The sequence below is a fragment of the Ceratotherium simum genome, chromosome 16 (assembly GCF_057802395.1).
Source record: "Ceratotherium simum simum isolate JZ-2026a chromosome 16, ASM5780239v1, whole genome shotgun sequence".
NCBI classification, from domain to species: Eukaryota; Metazoa; Chordata; class Mammalia; order Perissodactyla; family Rhinocerotidae; genus Ceratotherium; species Ceratotherium simum.
Window position 1 is genome coordinate 3,128,433 of NC_141915.1, and position 18,508 is coordinate 3,146,940.

General features: G+C 40.9%; 1 protein-coding gene across 5 annotated transcripts in view; it reads right to left on the bottom strand.

Annotated features, from left to right (window-relative positions):
- The window catches only part of SPECC1 (sperm antigen with calponin homology and coiled-coil domains 1), a 268,607-nt gene extending 250,376 nt beyond the window's left edge, over positions 1 to 18,231 (bottom strand). For 2 of the 5 annotated variants that reach the window (XM_087440380.1, XM_014789480.2), the window contains exon 1: positions 17,440 to 17,461. The gene's annotated coding sequence lies outside the window, so the exon portion shown is untranslated. Of the gene's footprint in view, positions 1 to 17,439; positions 17,470 to 18,212 lie in introns of those variants that run through there. The other 3 variants (XM_087440379.1, XM_087440382.1, XM_087440383.1) reach the window with 3 other exon arrangements.
- Between the last annotated feature and the right edge of the window lie 277 nt (positions 18,232 to 18,508).

Genomic DNA, 18,508 nt, shown 5'->3' on the forward strand with positions numbered 1-18,508 from the left:
CACGCAAAAGATAAAGCTGGACAGCTACCTCACACCTTCTACAAAAATTAATTCAAAATGGATCAAAGATTAAAATGTAAAAGCTCAAACTATAAAACTCTTATAAGAGAATATATAGGCGTAAATTCTAAACAGCTTAGATTTGGTAAAAAATTCTAACCAAAAGCACAACAAAAATAAAAATAGATAAATTGGACTACATCAAAATTAAAAACTTTTCTGCTTAAAAGCACACCATCAAGAGAGTGAAAAGACAACCTACAGAATGGGAGAAGCTACTTGCAAAACATGTATCTCATATGGGTTTAATATCCAGATTATATAAACAACTCCTACCACAAAACAACAAACAACTCAATTTAAAAATGGGCAAAAGACTTAATATATCTTTCCCTAAAAAGATACATATATATAAATGGCCAATAAAGACATGAAAAGATGCTCAACAACACTAGTCATCACAGAAATATAAATCAAAACCACAATGAGAGTCCATTTCACACCCACCAGAATGGCTAGAATAAAAAAACCAGATAATAACGAGTATTAGCAAGGATGTGGAAAAATCAGAACCCTCATTAACTGCAGGTAGGAATGTAAATGTGCAGCCCTTTAGAAACAAATGATTAAAATTGAGTTACCATATGATTCAGCAGTTCCACTCCTGGGTATATATCCAAGAGAAATGAAAACATGTCCACATCAAAACTTGCACATGGGTATGTACAGCAGCATTATTCATAACAGCAAAGGTAGTAACAACCTAAATGCACATAACTGATGAATGGATAAATAACATGTGATAGATCCATAAACTAGAATATTATTTGTCCATAAAAAGGAATGATGTACTGTTACATGCTACAACATGAAGGAACTTTGAAAACATTATGTAAAGTGAGAGAATTTAGTCACAAAAGACCATATATTGTATGATTCCACACCTATGACACATCCAGAACAGGGAAATCTATAGGGACAGAAAGTAGATTAGTGGTTGCTTAGGGATGGTCAGTGAGGGGACTGAGAGTATATTAGTTTGCTGGGCTGCCATAACAAAGTTTCACGAACTGGGTGGCTTAAACAACAGAAATTTATTTCCTCACAGTTCTGAGGGCCAGAAGTCCGAGATCAAGGTGTTGGCAGGGCTGGTTCCTTCTGAGGGCCGTGAGAGAAGGATCTCTTCCATGTCCCTCTCCTTGGCTTGTAGATGGCAATATTCTCCCTGTGTCTTCACATCTGTGTGTGTCTGTGTCCAGATTTCCTCCTCTGATAAGGACACCAGTCGTACTGGATTAGGGCCCTCTCTAATGACCTCATTTTAACTTAATCACCTCTGTAAGGACCCTATCTCCAAACATGGTCATATTCTGAGGTGAAGCCCTCAACATGAATTTAGGGAGCTAGGACTTCAATATGAATTTCTAGGGAGAACACGCTACAGTCCATAACAGGAAGATAGAGAGGTGACTGCTAAAGGATACAGGGTTTCTTTCAGAGGTGATAAAAAAATGTTTTTATGTTACTGCAATAAACAAAAAATTAAAAAAAATAAATAAAAATTAAAAAAATGTTTTTAAGTTAACTGTGGTGGGTGATGGTTTTACATATCTGTGAATATACTAAAAACCAATGAATTGTGCTCTTTCCATAGGTGAATTGTATAGTATGTGAATTATATCTCAATAAAGCTGGTATTTTGTTGTTGTTGTGTTTAAGTTGAGGGGACATGCAAGTGCAGTGAGGGATACTTGTTCATCACAGGGCGGGCACTGGAGAGAATGGGAAACAGCCCATCTAGGTGTTCGACGTGAGCATGGATTTGGCCTCCCCTCTGGGACACAGAACACTGCAGTTGCTGGTCTTCAGGCAGGGAATGTTGCTTCTCTTATGAAAGTGTCGGGGGACTTTGAGAATTTGAAGAGAAAAGAAAAAAATTTGAAGGTCACCAAATGGAAACCACCCACGTCACAAATTGTGCCTGTAGTTACTCCTGAGAGTAGCTAACAATGCATCCTCCACTAAGGCAAAGCAAAACAAATAAACCTTTGTTTACCATCCTCGCTCCTTGCCCTCTGCTTTGAGAGAAGGACAGAGCTCCTGGTTCAAGGCCAATCCTGCTCCTACCTTCCCCACCCTCCACTCCACTTTAATTCTTTCCTCTCCCTTCTACTGATTTCTTTCCATTCTGGCTGATCCATTCTAGTTCTTCAGAATCTTCTTCTTCTTGTTCCTACTTTAAAGGTCAGGGTTCCCCAAGAGTCCAGCCTCAGTTCTCTTCTCCATCCTACCTCTTCCCAGGCAATCTCACCCACTCCGTGGTTTTAACTTCCAAGAACAGATTTGTATTCCCAAATCCATATCTCCCTTAAATGAGACACGTAGATTTCCAACTGTGTAACAGACACATCCACGTAGATGCCACATGTAAAATGGATCATTTTCTCCAGACCCTGTCTTAGTTTGGGTTTCCCCAAATCCACCCCCTTAAGGCAAAGATTTGAGAGCCAATTGTTTATTTGGGAGGTGTGAGAAAATGGGCAAGGGAGTGAGAAGGTGAGACAGGAAATGAAAGGCAGCCAATTAAGTGTGCTTCATCAAGCAAGCTACCACTGTGGGTACCTGAAGCTCAATAATCCCACTGGGGAACTCTGGGAATCAGCACATAAAATACGAGCGTCAGCATCATCCCACTGGAGGAACAAGGAGCTAGGGGTAGTTGTACACTGACTCCATTAACCTTGGTTGAGAGCTTCTGGGGAGTTGGGAGGGTGTTAATTTCCTGACACTTCCACTCTGCTGTTCTGAGTTACAAAGTAGGCACCTGTGGGCACCAGAAAGTCCTCAGGCAAAGAAAGAAATGCAGGTGCTAACAGTTGGAAGTCAGGCCAGCTACTTACTACTTACACAGAAGTAGTAAGTGGATGGGTACATGGGCAGGATACCTACCACGCTTCTGCTACCCATCCAAACCTGGAGCTCTTCTTGGATTCCCTAACACACCTGGTTATCAGCCAAGCCAGAGAAGAATGGTGTCACAACCAGCTCTTCCCTCTCTTTCACTCCCACACCCAGGGCCCTGAGGATGCTATACCCTGAGTGGTATATCCTTTCCTTTCTTGTCATCCCCACTGCCAAAGCCTTGGCCTTGCATCATCTACATTCCTAACCGGCTTCCCTACACTCAGCCTCTTTCTCCTCTTATCCATTCTCTAAAAAGTTGCCAATATAAATATTCTAAAATGCAGATCCATTTATACTGCATGTTAAAAATACTTCAGTGGTTCATATGAGGTACCTGAAATAGTCAAATTTATAGAGACAGAAAGTTGAAGGGTGGTTGTGAGGCTGCAGGGAGGAGAATGGGGAGTTGCTGAACGGATACAGAGTTCAGATTGGGAAGCTGGAATAGTTCTGGAGATGGATGGTGGCAATGGTGGCACAACAATGTGAACGTACTTAACGCCACTGAATTATACACTGTAAACGGTTAAGAAGGTAAATTTTATGTTATACACATTTTACCACAATAAAATTTCTTTTAATATTTCAATGGTTCCCATTGCCTAAAGAATAAGGTCCAAGCATCTTAACACGACACATAAGCCCCTGTCCTCTAGCCCTTGCCCATCCCTCCAGCCTCATCTCCTACCATCTCAGCTTTGAACTTCACCTTCCAGCATTTCCAACTACTTCTAATTTCCAGAACACATCTTGCTTTTCCATGCCTGTCTGCCTTTGCACTTTCTAGTTTCTCTTCCTGGACTGCCATTCCCACTTCTGTCGATAAGCAATTTCTCTTCATTTATAAAAACTCATTCACTCATTTGTTCAACAATTATTTATTGGGTCTGTGATTCTTGCCTTACGAAACAGAAAACGGAGAGAAAGACAGAGTGGAAACAAATAACTTGAAGCATGAGTGTGTACAAGGTCCTTGGGAAGCATCTAAGAGGAAGGTCTCGCCTTGCCTGGGAATGCCAAGGGGAGCCAAAGCTTAAACACCTCCTCCTGTGGGGAACCCTCTGAAAGGGTCAGTCTCTCTCTCCTTGATGCTACTTCTGAGAGTTGTATATATGTTTAATTTCTACACACACCACATAGTTTATAATCATTTTATAAGCTTCTGTATTAGTCATGATTCTCTAGGTTGCAAGGGACATTAAACTAATCTGAACTAGCTTTACAAAAAAAGAAGGGAAGGATCACCAGCTTTCATAAACAAACCATGGAAAGCACAGAGGTGGATGTGGCCTAAGGAAGAACTGGATCTGGGAACACCCACTCTCCACGTCTTTCTGCGTATTGCCTTCCTTCTCTCAGCGGGAGCTATGGGTTCATGCAGCATCAGGTTCATTAGAGTAATTAACTGCACAAATACCACAGTCCATCAATGCTAAGACACACATCTGAATATCCCCGAAATCAGCCTGCCTCTTACAGCTGCTAGTGGTGGGTCAATGTCAGCACGTGTGCAAACTCGGTTAGTTACAGAATAACCTCACCAAAGAGCACAGAGACATAGTTTTCATTCCAAGTGGTCTCAAAGGTAGCTGCAATCCTGTAATATTTCAGCCTACAAACCAAGTAAGGACAACCAAAGAAGGAATGTGAGTCCTGGTTGTTTTATCAACACCTTCTATTAGTGCCTTCAATTAAGATCAAGGAAGTGCCAGCATCAAATTTGCAGAATGGATGTCACAAGCTCAAAAGAAAATCCTGGAGACAATGGAGGAAAGCTTTTACAACCAGGACTTTACAAATGTTTTTGATGGCAGGGGGGACGTTATCTGTAAAAAATCACAGACATAAAGGACTTGGAGTCAAAAAGTGATTCAAAAGGGAAACTCCAAAAAAAAAAACACAAACAAACAAAAAAGGGAAACTCCAAATGTGGGGAAGTTTTAGAAATACCTTAACTAATTTATTTCACTTATATTTTCCTTTTTATATAGGTACAAGAATGGTATATGATATAAACTGATGTCTAAATAAGTCTAAAAGATCTTTTAATAAGTCTAAAAAGTACACATAATAAAAAGCATTGTGTCATAGTTTGACAGTATTTTTTTTTATTTTAGTGGAACACAAAATAATTGTTTTAAAATTGATGGCATCTTAGATTTTATGAAATCATATTTATTGGGCACTCACTATGCACTGGAGACATACATTACACAAAACAAACACCCAGCTCCCGTGGAGCTAGAACACCCTTATAACTCCAGGGAACAAAGGGGGCCTCTCGTTCTACTGGCTCTATTTTGAACAATCCGAAGGAAAGTGATTAGCCTGGTTCTGATGACATGATTACCCTTGGAAAAACCTTTGTGAACAGAGAGAGTGAAGTTCTGTGACGGTCTCAATCTGGGTCATGGCCAATCCCTGAGTCCAAAGTGAGGTCTACTTCCAGAAGAAGAGAGGAAGCAGCATCGAACAGACAAAAATTACAGTTGTTTTAATGTTTCTTTGTCCTACAAGATGGTGGGCACACAGAAGTAGGGTTCTTATCTATACCAGGCAGGGTCCAGTGAGGGAAACGAATTCAAGAGAGGTTTTTCAGTAGAAGGAATTTAATATGGGAACTAGTTACAAGGTTTGGGGAAGGGCTAAAAAGCCAAATGGGATGGTGAGGGAACCCAGAGGTTAGCAACAGTGGGACACCTCCCGCCTGCTTAAGGAATGGACAGAGGAAGGAGATAGTATCACCAGCGACCAGAGGCCAGTGTCACTCAGCTGGGGCTGGAACCACTCCTGATGAACTGTCCAAAACAGAAAACACGGGAGAAGGCCCCTGGATTCTCCCTTCCGCTTACCTTCCAGTCTCCCACTAGTGCCTCCCACTAGCCACCCTTAGCCAGAGAGAGCCCACAAAACACAGTTGGCAGGAATTGGCTCCCTCCAATATAGAGACGAGCAAGAGAAGGGTAGGGAATGAGTCTGCGGGTGAACAGGCAAATAACCTGTGCCCTGTCTAATTTATCTTTGTACCTCCAGTGCCTAACACAGTACCTGGCTCCTATAGAGGGAAATCAACTAAGTAGTGAGAGAAACTTACAACTGAAATGCAAGATTAGAGATATGAAGAGAGTGTTACTGGACTAGAGAGAAGAGAATAACTTATTCCACATAGAGTACACAAGAAAGGATTCACAAAGGACATGATGAACGAAAAGTTAAAGAAATAATGAGCAAGGATTTGCCAGAGAAATGAGAAGGTGAGAAAGTTAGCCGGGCAGGGGACACTGCACAAGTGGAAGGCAGGGCACACGAAAGCTTTTCAAGGGATAACAAGATTCAAAGTTAAATCTATTGAGCGCTTTTTCAGTATCTCTCAAGGTGATTACATGGCTTTCCCCTTTTATTATTTACATAATGTATTAAACTAACATATGTCCTAATATCAAAGCACTCTTGAATTCCCAGAATAAAACCTACTTGGTCAAAGTTTATTACTCTGTTACTACTGCTGAATTCATTTTGCTATTTTATTTAGGATATTTGCACATATCCATACGTAAACTTGGTCTATAGTTTACTTTTGTGGGCTTCTACTGTTCTCTATCAGGGTTATTTTAACTTCATTAAATTACTTGGGAAGCTTTCTGTTTTCTTATTTTCTGACACATTTTAATAGCATGGGAGTTGTCACCATCAACCTTTGATGATTTAAGCATTCGTGATTCTTTTTTTTTTTTAATTTTTTTTTTATTTATTTATTTTTCCCCTAAAGCCCCAGCAGATAGTTGTATGTCATAGCTGCACATTCTTCTAGTTGCTGTATGTGGGACAAGGCCTCAGCACGGCCGGAGAAGCAGTGCGTCTGTGCGCGCCCGGGATCCGAACCCGGGCCGCCTGCATCGGAGCGCACGCACTTAACCGCTAAGCCACGGGGCCGGCCCTAAGCATTCGTGATTCTACGTGTGGATTTGTTATTCCATCTCATTTTTGTCATTCCTGCCACCTACTTTTTGGCTGCTTACCACCCCTACTACCTCTATTCCAACTCCCCTCTTCCATGGCTCCACAAAACCCTCATGGCTACTTTCCAGCTATCTGGAGTAAAACTCGCACATCTTGGATTTTTACAAAAAGGCCCTTGCCCCTTGTCCCACCTAATTCCTCTTCCTCCTTCATTTTAGATACCTCCTTATATAAAGTCTCACCTGATATGCCCCACTCTAAACCCTGATGCCCAATTCTGTGCTCACCCTGTCCTGGCCTGTTACCCTTACTCATCTATCTCCCCACCCAGACATCAAGCTTAAAGACTGAATTTGTGTCTTACCCATCACTATAATCTCAGCACTGGCACATAGTAGGTACTTGCTATGTAGTTATTAGGTGAATGTTATAACCTTGCACCTTAGAAACAAGAGAAGAAAGAAAAAATTAACTTGGCAAACTATGGTCTGTGGGCCAAACGTGGATCAAATAAATGGACCACATTCATTAACATATTGTCTATAGCTGTTTTTGAGCTAGAAGGGCAGAGCTGAGTTGTGAGAGAGACCATACGACCCCAAAAAGCCTAAAATATTTACTATCTGGCTCTTTATAGAAAAAACTTTTAGATCCTAGGTTAGAGCTTCCACTCATATGCAGACTTCACTACTTTTTTCTGCATCAAAACAAGAAACAATCCAGAGAAGGTTGAAAAGAATGAGTTACTACTGCTGAAAGAGGGTAAGCACATTCAGTCTGTTTTCTATTACTATATTGACACTCGTTCGACATCATGCCATACAGCAACCACGGCCGTGCTGTCAACTCCAAGTCCACTTCGTCCCATAATCAAGCTGAACATCTTCATGAACACTATCACCAAGCCTGTTTATTTTCAAGGGATTGCTTCACATACAGCAGGGGCTGGTCATAAACTCAAAAGACTGCACAGACCAGGAGGAGGTCAAGGGAATGAATGAGGCCAGCCGGGTGGTGGGGAGCCTGTGTCCTAGCCGAAGGAAGAACCCATCACCAAGTTACTCCAGCCGACACCGAAATACTACTTACTCAACGGACGCTAGGAAGCTGGATTTTTGTGTGAAATGTCTTGATTATTAAAATGTTATCGGGCCGGCTCCGTGGCTTGGCGGTTAAGTGTGCGCGCTCTGATGCTGGCGGCCCGGGTTCGGATCCCGGGAGCGCCCCAAGGCACCACTTCTCCGTCCAACGTGAGGCCGAGTCCCACGTACAGCAACTAGAAGGATGTGAACCTATGACATACAACTATCTACTGGGGCTTTGGGGGGAAAAAACTGAATAAATAAAATCTTTAAAATGTTATCAATCAACATATCAAAAGGTAAAACTAATTTCATAGAAAAACACAGGTATTTATCTTGTGATCTGGGGGCAGACTGGTTGTTTTGATTATAGAATTAAGGATTTCTCTTCAGCAAAGATACCAACAGCAAAGTTAACAGACACATAACACCAGGAGAAATTATTCACATTGTCCAAAAATCAACAAGTGGCTAATGACTAAAATATTCTAGTCAGAAATCCCGATTAAAAAATGGGGAAAGCATGAACAGGTAATTTACGTTAAAGAAAACTCAAAAAGATAACAAGGATATATAAAGATATTCTCAAATTTGGTATTAATCAGAAAATGTAAATAAAAAGAGTGAGACTGCTAAAAATTAGAAAGCTGGAAAATGCTGTGTTTGCAGAGATAAGGGTCTCTGGAAGCCTGTGCACTGCTGGGAGAATGCAGGATGTTGCAGCCCCTCTGAAGAGCCATCTTGCAGTTACTTGGTTCTATTAAGCACAGGCACCCTCTATGACCAGGCAATCTTGCTCCTGGGTCTAAATCTCAAAGAGATTCTCACACAGTCCATAGGGGACATGTACAAGAGTTTAATTCAGCTTTGTTTGTAGCGTCTGGGCATAGGAATCAATGTGGGTGTCATCACCAGGAAAGAGAGAGACAAATGTGGAGGATACACAGAGCAGATAGTCACATAGCAACAGGAATGAGTCATAAAAACATGGTGGTGAGTGACTAAGAAACAGAGTAAGAGCTATAACATGACACACTAATGTAAATTAAAAATACATGCATACAAAACAATATATATTTTTAAGTACTCATAAAACAAAAGCATAGGTATTAAACACATTAGAATAGTTGGCTATGGGGGGAAGAGAATGAGAGTGGGGTACACAGAAGAAAAAGGAATGAATGACTGAATAGATGAACCAAGGAATGCATGAACAAGTAAACAAGAGAGGGGCTTGCACAGACCAATGATGATAAAGGGCTAGGAATGAGAAGATGATTAATTCAATTCCCCACACCTGAGGTCTAAAAACATGGGAGGAGGAAGGAAACAGGTCTACAACTAGATACAGCCGTAGAGTTAGAAAAGATGGTTTGACAATCTAAGCCCATATGCAGGTTCAGTGACCTCAAAAAGCCTTTCAAACTAAAATATTTAATTATACCATCTGCTGCTTGGGAAAACAGATAGGCAACCCAAGCAGTTAATGTCAGCTTGATGCTTTTATATCACCATTCTCAGCACAGAACAAAAATCAGCTATGTGTTAAGCAGGGGACAGAATGAAGAGGAGACTGCTTCCCAATTCCTGTAGCTGATCTTTCAACAAGCATTAACAGGCACCAACTACAAGCATGTCACCCTGCTAGGGAGGCAGAGGGTATATAACTATTGCTGTTCAGTCCTCGGGGAATTCTCAGTCTTGTGGGAGATTAAATGCAGACAGTCACAAAGAGAAGCAACAAAAACCATCTAATACAGCCACGGAAGAGAAGGGATGAAACTCCCCATGAGCAGACCTATGGCCAGAGTCTGGGAAACAGAGACTGTCACGGACAGGGTGATGGATTCTGTCTGTGGAAAAGGAGTATACTAAGCTTCAGACTGCTGTGTTTGATGATGAGCCACCTATCATCTTGAAGTGACCAAAGACCAATTAGAGAAACAGTAATGTAAAACGTTTGAGTGGTTCCCCATGCTCCGCCACTGACATCCCTTCAAGGCTACTTGGCACGTGCCATACTTTGGCTTCTTCCAAAGTCAGGAAACAGTTCTTTACCCATCATTTGCATCTTAATACTCAAAAATGCTGCTCTCTCCTCAGAGAGGGCAAAAAACACTTGACAATATGGCTGAGAGAAGTCATTTCCAGGTATGGTATCCATCTTTTTCTGTGGAAAATAGGAGGGAAATTTTGTAGAAAAGAGTTAACATAGCAGGCCTGAGAGTGCTATTCTTAAAAAGGCCTGCTTGCCCTTGGTCAGCCCTTGGCTGGCATCTGGGGAACTTAGATTCTGGAAGGGTTCCTAACATTTGCAGAACTGATAAGAGAGGCTCACTGTGCCTATGGTTTGTTTGTACAAATTGTTTATACAAACACTGTGGTCTATGCTGAACACCTGCTTTCCTTCAGGGAAGCTGGAGTTTTGGCACGTGCTAGGCAGAGGGCACCCACATGACCAGCTCTAGTAAAAACCCTAGGCGCTGAGTCTCTAGTGAGCTTCCCTCACTTGAGTGTGTTGTCACAACTCGTTGTGGGGGGAATCAGCACGTCCTGTGTGACCCCACTGGGAGAGGACTCTTGGAAGCTTGCCCCTTGTTTTCTCCAGACTTTGCTCCCTGCTCCTTTTCCTTTTACTGATTTTGCTTTGTATCCTGTCACTGTAATACATCACAGCCATGAGTATGGCGACATGCTGAGTCCTGTAAGACCTCCTAGTGAATTATAGAATCTGGGGGTGGTCTTGGGCACCCCTCATACAGAAATAAATTCAAGATAAAAGATAATATTGGAGACTGGACCAAGATAATGGACTAAACATATACTTCTGCCTCCTGAGTGTCTTAAAATTCTTTGGAATGGCAGAAATATTATTTTCAAAACACTAAATCAATAAGAGACCTGGAAAACAAGAAACAGTGCCACAAGCCAATTAAAACATCTAAGAAATTTCTGAGAGGTAGAGAATACTTCGAATCAGATTGCCTGAGCAAACCACAGCCAATACAAGCTTGGGAGGAGGCTGTTATGCAGTTGGAAATGGTAATGGGTTTCAGGCTCCAAATCAGCAGAGAGAAAGAGGGGCAAGGATGGAATGTGACAAAGTGATGAACTGGGGAACAGCAGTCAGATGGCCAGGGCCGTTGGACCCTTCCCCACATACACTGAGCAGCCCACAACAAATACCCCCTCACCTGGAATATCCACTCTACTCAGCAGCATGTCACAACTCTTCAACAACCACCAGAGGCAGCCTATGGCAAATAGGACAGGCAGGAAAGCACGAATTCTCCAACTCAAAGATGAGCACACAAAGGAAGGATCATCGAGTTTTTAGTCAATGTCATGAAACGGGATACCAAATCAACAGGAGAACATACATCTAAGGAAAGAGAGTTAGTAGAGCACATAGAAGAAACTATTAGATATCCTTGGAAATATTTGAGGGAACGCTCTACCTATGAAAAGCAAGCAGCTAACTAATAGATGAAGATCTCTGCAACACACAGTGAAATTAAAAAGCAGGGTAAAGGTCAGTGTATGGAATAATGCTACTATTTGTGAAAAAAAGAAAAGGAGGAATGAAGAATCTAATTCATATTTGCTTATATTTGCATAAAGAGACTCTGGAGGGATATATAAGAAACGAATAACAGTGGTTACGTACTTGTGGGGTGAGGGAGACCTACGTAGATAGGGGGATGGGGTGGTGGACAGACCTTTCACTTATGTCTTTTTAATATAGTATGATTTTTGAACACTGAATATCTTATCTATGCCAAAAATTAAATTTAAAAAAGTAAAGACCTTGAAAATTAAATATATGATAAACATTTAAGAACACTCAACAGAGGGACTAAAGAGTTGACTGGACAAAGCTAAACACTAGATTAGTGAACTGGAAAATCAAGCCAAGGAATCTCCCAGAATGCAGCCCATAAAGATAAACAGACAGAACATTTGAGAGAAAAGTCAAGAAACATGAAAGATAAATTGAGAATTTTTAATACTCATTTAATAGCAATTCCAGAAGCAGGAAATAAAAAGAATTGAGGCAAGGAAATACTCAGAAACTTCCCCAGTGCCAAAGAAATATATTAATCTTTAGAATGAAAGGGACCACCAAGCACTGAGCAAGAAGAACAAAAAAGATTCATCCCTAGACAAATAATGGGGAAATTTTAAAACACTAAGGAAAAAAATTGTAAAGCTTCAGAGAAATAGACAGGTTAACTACAAAGAAATGGGAATCAGACTGCATAGATTTCTCATCAACCACACTACATGCCAGCAGATAGTGGAAAATTATCTTCAAAATTCAGAAGTTTTTAACCTAGAATCCTATACCCAGTCAAGAGTATTCACGTTGAAAAGTGAAATAAAAAATATATTTTTAAACATGGAAGGGTTCAGAAAGTTTACCACCCACAGAATCTCTGAAAAAAAAAACACTTAAGGACTCATTTAAGCAAAACAAATAATGAATCCAACAAGGAGAAAAACAAGAGATGAAACAACCAACTATGAGCAAACAATTGGTAAAACTTATAACTAATGAGCAAATAATCAGTAAAACTTATCATTGTTTATGCCCAATGTACAAAAACCCAAAATCTCAGCAGATCTTAATATGAGGCAGAATTAAAATTATGTTAAGGTTCTTTCTTGCTTTACTCATGAAGAGTTCATATATACAGATTATCTTTAAACATCAAGAGAAAAAAATGTTTAGACACACGTGAAAACTTAAAGGTATCAAAGGAGGTCAATTTCATTTATCATAGGGGAAATCCAAATTAAAACCACAATGTGATATCCACCAGAATGACTAAAATGGAAAAGACAGAAACTACCAAGCGTTGGCAAGGATGTGCAGCAACCACATATGCTTCTAGAGTACCTAAGTTGGTACAACCACTGTTGAAAACTGTTTGGCAGTATCTACTAAAACTGAGCACATGCACAGCCTATGACCAAGCAATTTCACTCCTAGAAATATACTCAACAGAAACACATACATACATTCAACAAAAGACACATACCAGCATGTTCATAGCAGCACTATTCATGATAGCTCAAAACTGCAAGCAACCCAAATGCCAATCAAGATAGAATGGATATCTACATTGTGGTTATACCAACAATGGAATATATACAGTAATGAGAACGGACAAACCACAACTACACTCTAGAATATGTACAGATCTCACAAACGTAATGTTGATGGAAAGCAGCTAAACATAAAAGAGTATATACTGCATGATTCTATTGCTATAAAGTACAAAAATGGGCAAAACTAATCTATTGTCTTAGAAATGATAGTGGTTACCCTTGGTAATGAGCTATGGAAGGACAAATTCTGGAGTGTTGGAAAGGTTGTTTCTTGTTCTGAGTGCTGCTTATACATGCATTCAGTTGGTCAAAATTCATCAAGCTATACACTTAAGATGTTTGTACCTTTAAACATTTATGTCACACCTCAATAAAAGGTTGTCCCCAAATTTAAGGGTACCTACCACAAGCAGAGTAGGAATAATACCTGTAACTTCCATGTCTTGAGAGGGATAAAATGGAACAAGAAAAACTCAGTCGATCTAACAAAAGGTAGGAAAGAAGGCTGGCAGGAAATCAGCATAAAAAATAGAAAATATAAAATAAGATGACAGGAATAAGCCCCAAAATATCAGTAATCAAAATAAGTATAAATGGGTTAAAGCCTCCTATTGAAAGACAAAGATTTCATACCAATTATGATGGCTACTATCAGAAAAAACAAAAACAAAAACAAAAAAACCCAGAAAATAACAAGTGTTGGAGAGTATAAGGAGAAATTGGAAACTTGTGCACTGTTTTAGGAATGCAAAATGGTACAGCTGTGGAAAACAATATGGCAGTTCCTCCAAAAATTAAAAATAGAATTACCATACAATCTAGAAATTCCACTTCTGGGTAAACACCCAAAAGCATTGAAAGCAAGGTCTCAAAGAGATGTTTGTATATCCATGTTCAAAGCAGCATTATTCACAATAGGTAAAATATGGAATCAACCAAGAGATGAAATGATTAGCAAAATGTGGTAAATACATACTATGGAATATCATTCAGCCTCAAAAAACCAAGAAAATTCTGGGGCGAGCCCCGTGGCATAATGGTTAAGTTTGCACGCTCTGCTTCGACAGCCCAGGGTTCACAGGTTCGGATCCTGGGCACAGACCTATGCACCGCTTATCAAGTAAGGCTGTGGCAGGCGTCCCACATATAAAATAGAGGGAGATGGGCACAGCTGTTAGCTCAGGACCAATCTTCCTCTGAAAAAAGAGGAGGATTGGCAGTGGATGTTAGCTCAGGGCTAATCTTTCTCACCAAAAAAAATAAATAAGTAAAATTAAAAAAAAAAACAAAACAAGAAAATTCTGACACATGCTACAACATGGAATGACCTTAAGGACATTACGCTAAGTAAAATAAGCCAGTCACAAAAAGACAAATACTATATGAAGTACCTAGAACAGACAATTTCATAGAGACAGAAAGTAGAGCGGTAGTTACCAGAAGCTGGGGGGAGGGGGGAACGGGTTGTTTAAGGGGCATAGATTCAATTTTGCAAGATGAAAAATTTCTGGAGATTAGTTGCACAACAATGTGAATATACTTAACACTAGCAAACTGTACAATTAGAAATGATTAAGATGGTAAATTTTATGTGTTGTGTATTTTACCACAATTTTTTTAAAAAGACAAACATTAAGTAATAAAACAAAATCTAGCTATAAGCTAATCACAAGAGTCACAACTAAAACAAAACACAGCAAAGAAATGAATGGAAAAAGATATGCCAGATAAACGCTAACAAAAATAAAGCAGATGTAGCAATACTAATATCAGACAAAACAGAATTAAAAGCAAAAATAATTAAATAAGATGAATATTTTATTCCCAAAAGGTACAATTCACCAAGAAGACAAAAGAATTGTGAAGCTTTAAGCATCAGTTTCAAAAATACAACATAAACATATATTGTTTACATTGCTTATGGGTGGCCCATAAATATATATACTGCAAAAACTAATAGAAATAGAACAAAAGAAACCCACTAGGAATCATAGTGGAAGTCTTTAACATAACTCTCAGAATCAACAGGTCAAACAGAGAAAAAATAAGTTAAGGATACAGAGAACATAAATTATAATTAATAAATTTGAGATAAATATATAACTTTGTACAGGGAAAAGTCACTAAAACTGACAGTTCATTAGACTACAAATTAATTTCTGTTTTTAATCTTCATCTTTCTTTCAGCAATATGGCAGAACAGAGATCTCAAAACCTTCCAGCTACATAATATCTTTTAAAAAATGCTAGAAAAAATATAAAAATAACTTTGAAATCAATGGAATAAAGAAACCTGGTGAAGCCAAAATTCAAGAATGCCAGCAAAATAAAGGCATTTTCAGATAGTATAAAAACAGAAAGTGTATCATCACTGAAGGAACTTGTAAAGAATGTACTTCAGGGAGAAGGAAAATGATCCAAAGAAAATATTTGTGACCAAGAAGGATGAAGAAAATGGTAAACAGGTAGTTAAATATAATAAATATTGACCTAGAAAATAATAATAATAACAGCAGCAATAATGTCTAATTTGAAAGATTAAATAAAAATAGAGCTAAGGCCAAACAGGAGGAGACTGGAATGGGATAATTCAAGTCTGTGCCTTGTTCAGGAGGAAGACTGATTACATAAATGATCTAAGCTTTCAATTCAAGAGGCTAGAACTTGAATAAAATAAACTCAAATTAAGTAGAAAGATAAAAAACAGAAATTTGGGCTGGCCCCGTGGCTTAGCAGTTAAGTGCACGCGCTCCGCTGCTGGCGGCCAAGGTTCAATCCCAGGCGCGCACCGACACACCGCTTGTCCGGCCATGCTGAGGCCGTGTCCCACATACAGCAACTAGAAGGATGTGCAGCTATGACATACAACTATCTACTGGGGTTTTGGGGGGAAAAAATAAATAAATAAAATTATTAAAAAGAAAAACAGAAATTAATGGCATTGAAAAATAAAAATTGATAGCATTAATCAATAAATCCAAAAGCTGGTTCTTTGAAATGACTAATAAAATAAGCAAATATTAAGCAAGTCTGACCAATTAAAAAAGAGAAACAGCACAAGCAAAAGCATGAACAAGAAAGAGAACACACCACAGATAGGGAAGAGTTTATTTTCTTACAACAGAATACTATAGACATTATGCTAACATATATTAAATTTCAACAATCTTAATGATTTTCTAGGAAAATATAAAGTATTAGATTGACTCTGAAGAAAAAGAAAACCTGAGAAAAATCAATGATCACGGAAAAAATTGAAAAGGTAGTTAAATACTGATACCAACTTCTTAAAAAACACACCACGAGCAGCTCAGGCAGTCTGCAGTCAGATTCTGCCAAACTTCAAGGAACAGATCATTCTTCTGCTCTAGAGCACAGAAAATGAGGGAAAGTTTCCCAGCTTAATCAATGAGGACAACATAACCTTAAGTATTAACTCAGATAAAAATGAGGGGAGAGAGAAAAGTATATACCAATCTCACTTATAAATATAGATACCAAAACCCTAAATAAACTGTTAGCAAATTAAATCTATCACACAACCCAAAAGTGTATTTTAAATTATCCCAGGATTTTAGAAAGAGAAAACCTAGCAGTATAATCACTTATATTAACAATTTTAAGAAGAAAACTACACAGTCATATCAATGCATGCTATACAAAAGCATTTGGGGGGGAAAAAATCAACAAAATGGAAACTAACCTAATATGATAAAGAATATACTTAGTGAAAGATACTCTGGGAGCATGCTCCTAAAGCCAAGACAAAAATGTCCTATTTAAGCTTAATAGTCAACACTGTAGAGGGTGGTCAATGAAAGACCAAGAAATAAGAAGTACGAACATTAGAAAGAGATATCTGCTGTTTCTTAACAGTAGATAAAACTGTCTACCTAGAACAGCCAAACAAGTCAACTGAAAAATTATTAAAACTATTAAAACTCATAGAGTTTGGTATGGAGGCTCCAATACCAAATTAAATTTGCTTGCTTTGCGTGTTAGTTATGCAAAGCTATTTTCTGTAGAGTAAGGTATTAGGACTGGCAAGCTTTTGCTCCCACCCTCCTCCCGCATCTTAAACGTTGAAATAACATCTTGTTTGAAACTGGATGACAAAAATCTTCTAAAACCAAAATTTGTTCTTAACGGCTGAGATGTGCCTCCACTCAAAAACACTTTATCTCCTGCCTCCAGCTACCGCAGTTCCTGATGGATAAGCATGTCAACCAGTCCAACATCATTCTTCCGATAGAGGGCAAGGAAGAGCACCTTCACAGTAATATTTTTTTCAAACCGTATAGTGCTTATTATATAAACTTACGTGAGGGCAAATGGAGCTTCCACAAAATAAAAATAACGTATTCAGGGTCGAACTTCCTTGAAAAAAAGATAAGCACATAAAACTAATTTTATTTTAAAAATATTTGGAAAGGAGGTTGTTCCTGTTGCACTCCTGACGGGCTCTTCATCCCCAGCCACCCCTAAGCACCCAAACGGTCCCCAGGGCTCACCAGGTGCACTGCGCTGTGGCACCGCCAGCCGACCCGGGAGACGCCCAGCCCGCGCCCCTCCCGGGTCACCCCAGGGCAAGAGGGGGACCGGGCTCTGTGGACGCCGAGGATGGCCACGGGCTGCTCGGTCTCCGACACCACACAGCACCCCAAGGACAGCACCAGGGAGGGCGCGGGAGGCACCCAGGGGCCGGGGACCCTGGGTCCGGCGCGCCCACGCACCTGTCCCAGCGCGGCGAGGGCTAGGGGCGCCTCCCAGGGCCGCAGTCGTCGGGAGTCACCTGGCTCTCTGTCCTGCGCCAATCCCGGAGCCCGGCAGGGAGGGGGCGGCCACCTGCCGCTGCCACCTGCGGCACCCGTCCCGCCGCTCCCGGCTGGGTGGGCAGGACCTCTGTCCGGGCCGGGGACGGGACGCTCTGGGCGGAGGGGGACCGGGGCCACCGCGGCGACGACGGCAGCGCGTCCTCCCTCTCAGAGGGGCAGTCCTGCACCCCCGCGCCCGGACCCCCGGACCCCGGAACCCGGGAAGACGACGCGACTGAAAAGGCGCAGAGGAGGGGCGGCCCGCGCGGCTCCTACTCACCGGCTCCGCTCGGTCCCCGCGGCGCCGCCGCAGCCCGCAGCAGCCGCGGCTCCCCGCGCTCACGGATGCTGGGCGAAAGGTCCCCGGGAACCGGCCGGCGCCTCCCCGAGCCGTCTCCAGGGGGCGGGCGCGAGCCGGCGCGGGGCTCCTTGGGAGATGTAGTCCGGGGGCCTCTGCGTCTTCTCCCCTCCGCGGCTCTCCATCTGCCGGCTGCTGGTGGTCTTTTCTTGTCCCTGCTGCCCCTGTCTCCCTCAAGGGCTCACCTCCGCTTCCGGCTAATAAATGTTAGAGCGCCC